The sequence below is a fragment of the Macrobrachium rosenbergii genome, chromosome 5 (assembly GCF_040412425.1).
Source record: "Macrobrachium rosenbergii isolate ZJJX-2024 chromosome 5, ASM4041242v1, whole genome shotgun sequence".
Classification (NCBI taxonomy): domain Eukaryota; kingdom Metazoa; phylum Arthropoda; class Malacostraca; order Decapoda; family Palaemonidae; genus Macrobrachium; species Macrobrachium rosenbergii.
The window spans coordinates 47783994-47788993 of record NC_089745.1 but is presented as its reverse complement, the minus strand read 5'-3'; the positions used below and the strand labels follow the sequence as shown (position 1 = coordinate 47788993).

Genomic DNA, 5000 nt, shown 5'->3' with positions numbered 1-5000 from the left:
TCCGAACCTCATTAATTGAGAGATGGGGGGGGGGGCAGGGCCTGGAAAAGAAGGAAGGGGAAGAGAGATAAGAGCTGTGTCTCAGGCCCCTCTCAGCCAAGCGACACGTGAGTGAGATGCTAAGAAGGTATATTTCTTCTCTCTCTCTCTCTCTCTCTCTCTCTCTCGGTGGTCTGCTCTTTGAAACAAGAACCTGTGCACGCACAAGACCAGTTTAACTTAACAACAACAATCAATTTTAATAAATTCTCTCTCTCTCTCTCTCTCTCTCTCTCTCTCTCTCTCTCTCTCTCTCTCTCTCTCTCTCTCTCTCTCTCAATGGTTTGCTCCTTGAAACAAGAACCTGTGTAAGCACAAGACTGGTTTAAAGTAACAACCACAATAAATTTTAATTTTTTTCTCTCTCTCCATTTACTTTTCCTTACTCCATTACTCAATTCTGTCCTATTCTCCCTTACTATCTCTCTCTCTCTCTCTCTCTCTCTCTCTCTCTCTCTCTCTCTCTCTCTCTCTCCATCCCTCTAATCTTTCTTTCTTGCTTTCCCTGACTGGGTCTCCCTCTGTCCTCCCACCCCCTTTCCTCCTACTCAAACTCCCCTATTGTGCTTGAGGTAGTTATGGCCATCATCTCGCGTCAATTCGATACACCCTCATCTCTCTCTCTCTCTCTCTCTCTCTCTCTCTCTCTCTCTCTCTCTCTCTCTCTCTCTCTCTCTCTCTTTGTTTTATATCATAAAGTTGCCTCAACAGATACATCCACGGCTTAGCTTTGTTCCAATACCTACAACTCTCTCTCTCTCTCTCTCTCTCTCTCTCTCTCTCTCTCTCTTCCAAAGGTAGTACACAGGGCCATTAGGGACACCTGTGCTGTCGGGTGTCAGACAAATAAGATAAGGGGATTTCACCGAGGGGGGGAAAGAAAGGAGGGAAACCTTAGACGAAGGAGGAAGAAGAAAATGGAATGACTCAAATTATCTGAATATAATTGTAAAAACATATATATGTATACATGTGTGTATATATATACATCTATATATATATATACATATGCATACATACGCGTATAACAGTTAATGGATATGTGAGTACAGGCATATGAGCAAATTCCATTTTCTATCAAGGGGAACGTTTCAAAAGAAAACAAGAAAGTTATATAAACACCATTGACTTTGTGAATGTGTGTCTGGGTATGTGTGTTTCTATGTGTGCGTGTATGGTGTTTGTGTATGTGTGTGTTAGTCAAGGGTGCTGTAATTGTCTTGTTTTCTTTTGAAACGTTCCCCTTGATAGAAAATGGAATATGCTCATCAACTGTCATACGCGTATTTATGTAAATTATATATATATATATATATATATATATATATATATATATATATATATATATATATATATATATATATATATACATATATCTTATCTAATCCAGTTTGGTACAGAGCATATAAAAGGTTTTCTTATCGTCTATTGCATACCTAATCCAGGTTGTTCATAGAGCATATAGTAAGATTTTCTTATCAACTATTGCATACCTAATCCAGTTTGTGCGTAAAGTATATAGAAAGATTTTCTTATCATCTATTGCATACAACTAAAAATCACCAACGAATTCAACATCAAGACAGCTACCGCTAAGACTATCTCCATCACCACCATTATCTTCAGTAACACCGAAACTACTGCTATTCAACATCATCCCAAACACCAGCACTACTTTCATCACAATGATCAACATTCAACACCTCTATGAGACTCTTCCATCATCTCCATCGCCACCACAACTACCACCACCATCACCGCCTTCAACACCACCGCTACCTTCAGCACCACTGTTACCTTCAACACCACCGCTACCTTCAACACCACCAATGACACCAGCAAAGCCATATCCCATATGGAAAATGACTAATTACCGTATGAGCAAAATATTAATGACGCGAGAGATAAAAAGTGGTCACAAATCACATTTACGTCCTGAAACACAGGGACCTGAAATTAACAATTTCAAAAAATCCTCTTAAAGTTAATGAAGCAGCAAAGCAGGTAGCTCACTTACAAATGCGGAGAGAGGAGGAGGAGGAGGAGGAGGAGGAGGAGGAGGAGGAGGAGGAGGAGGAGGAGGAGGAGGAGGAGGAGGAGGAGGAGGAGGATATTAAAAAAGCAGCAACTTCAGCTTGATACTTCACAAAGCTTTCAGGCATAATTACGACCCGTTCGACCATGTGATGAAGTGAGAGAGAGAGAGAGAGAGAGAGAGAGAGAGAGAGAGACGCACCGTCTACATAGCAGCATCCGTTACCATGGCAACGGAGAAAAGAAAAACTCCTTGTGTTACATGGTTTGTTGCTTTACTAATACGTCCGGTAGATGAAAGCATTTCAAAAATTTTTTTGGAAAAGCAGTACTAGTACCAGACATAAAACTGTTAACATAATTAGTTACTTATCTGTTTGTTTATTTACTTCAGTTATTTATTCACTCGTCCAGTTATTCATTAATTTATTTACTAGAGTCAGATCAAGAACTTTTTGTACTCTAAATTCAATGCATTAGTTTATAAAATCCTAACCAGATATATAATGAAAAATGGACGACTAATTATACATTAATAATATGTAGGAATTAGATCCTCCCGTAAACATGTTTCATTATGGCTACAACAGCAGAGCTTATTTCATGATAAAGTTTCCCTGTTTTTCTGATGATTCCTTTTTCTGTCGGGGAAAGATTACGCAATAACTGTCCTAAACTTATTTCATGAAAGGAAGGGTATAGATACGTACAGGGACATTTTCTCTTCAATATCATGAATATAAATATAAATACCAATCTTCTTCTTCTTCCTCTATAAATATAAATATACAATTGTTTACACGTAATTGCATATTTATTTTAGCAAAATGGAAATGTTCCCGAATGTGTCTATACCCTCCTTTTCTTGAAATAAGTGTAGGACAGTTAAAAGTGATCTTCCCCTACAGAAAAATAATCATTAGACAGAAAAATAGTCACTAGAGAAACTGAGAAATTTTATTATAAAATATACTTTACAGATTCAACCACAATTTTTAATGAAACATAAAAATTAATGAAGAACAACAACACTTAAATAATGAAACAAAAATTGATAAGTCAAATATATAAAGCACGCAGATCACATACATTTTGTTTATACAGACGCTGATCAGAAGACGCTAAAAGAATGACATTTTCCCAAGTTTTTAGCGTTCCGTTCATCTGACAAAGAAAAAAAAAATCGAAAAGCGAAAAGCGAACAACGACGCACAACAAAGTAACGGATACTCCATCACGAAACCCTAAGACAAAGCTTTCCGGAACGGTGGTGGCATCTCCTGTAATCGAGGGACGGATGAATCCGGGGTTATATACAATATCGGACGGACACAAAGGGTCCTCCTGAAGGCTCTTATTCTCTGTCGCGCCATGATGCCGACGAGGCTCTACTCTGGAGGCTCCATGACATATATTGCACGACAGAAGTGCATCGTGGTCAGGCGAATATGGCCGCCAACGCCATTAGTGGGTATCATCGAGGTGTTTCATCGTGCAGCGTCACATATTGAGCATTCTCGAATATGAATACCTTAATTAAAGGAGGCTCTCTCTCTCTCTCTCTCTCTCTCTCTCTCTCTCTCTCTCTCTCTCTCTCTCAGGCATTCCCGAATATGAATACCTTAAAGGAGGTTCTCTCTCTCTCTCTCTCTCTCTCTCTCTCTCTCTCTCTCTCTCTCTCTCTTTCTCTCTCTCTCTCTCTCTCTCTCTCTCTCTCTCAGGCATTCCCGAATAAGAATACCTTGAAGGAGCCTCTCTCTCTCTCTCTCTCTCTCTCTCTCTCTCTCTCTCTCTCTCTCGTCATGCAAGTCGCTGGGGATTTCAGACAATTCTAAATTGAAACACCTTTTTTTAACAGTGAATTTAAATACCTTTTAGCCATTTAAACGTAACTTTACCGAAGAGCAGTCTAATAAATTCTGAATAGCAGACAAATTCTAGATTAAAAATCAAAAATACTTTCCTCCTACAAACATACGTATTGGAACCGTGGTCGGATCCATTATATCTTGAGCCAACAAGGACAAGTCAGCTCACCCAGCAAGGGGGTTTTCCATTTGCGGACAGGCGCAGCTGCACATGGATTACTGGAACATCGATGAGAGTAATCCAATAAGTGAGCATTAAACACACCTCAATGACCATGGAGTAAGAAATCGAAGACCATAGGCATTAGAACGATCAACAAAGACAAAACGACCGTATTTAGCGACAATCTTGAAAGGCACGTAGCACACAATCAAAACTTCATCATCTAAAATAAAGATAATAGAGTATAGAATTTAGGCCAAATGAGGTGATTCAGCGCTGATAGGAAAATTGACAATATATGGTTTGAAAGGTGTAACAGGAGGAAAACCTCGCAGTTACACAATGAAATAATTGTTAGAGTGGGTTGAAAGTCAGATGGAAGAAACAATATGAACGCAGGTTGCAGATAGGGGCCGAAGGGACGTTGCAAAGACCCTTAAGTAACGCCTACAGTGCACCACATGAGGTGCACTGACGGCACTACCCCCCTACGGGGATCTACAGCAAAGGACAAAAAAAAAAACTCCAAACACAACAAAATTCCAGAAACACGTGTCGACGTTCTCAATCCGAGTACAAAGGGACAAGGCCCCAAAACCACCTCCCCCCACCCCCTTACCATTCTTAAGTATATCAAACAGAAGGAAGGATAAGGGGGGGGGGAAGATATGGGCAGGGGAGCGAGTTGGGAGAGGGGGAGAACCACTCAAACACGTGCATCGAAATTAACAGCACTAACAAAATGGTCAGTTGGACTGGAAGGGAGAATTCCGAAAACAAACCAAATAATTGGAGTATTATCTCTACTCTCCCCTTCCTCCCCTATTTCACTCTTCCTCCCTTCTTTCCCTTTTCTTCCCAAGCTTTCGTAATCCCCCTTGCGATGGACTCTGATG

General features: G+C 40.0%; 1 long non-coding RNA gene across 1 annotated transcript in view; it reads right to left on the bottom strand.

Annotated features, from left to right (window-relative positions):
* The window catches only part of LOC136839012 (uncharacterized), a 489465-nt gene that overhangs the window by 366148 nt on the left and 118317 nt on the right, over positions 1 to 5000 (bottom strand). The gene's annotated exons all lie outside the window — the stretch shown is intronic.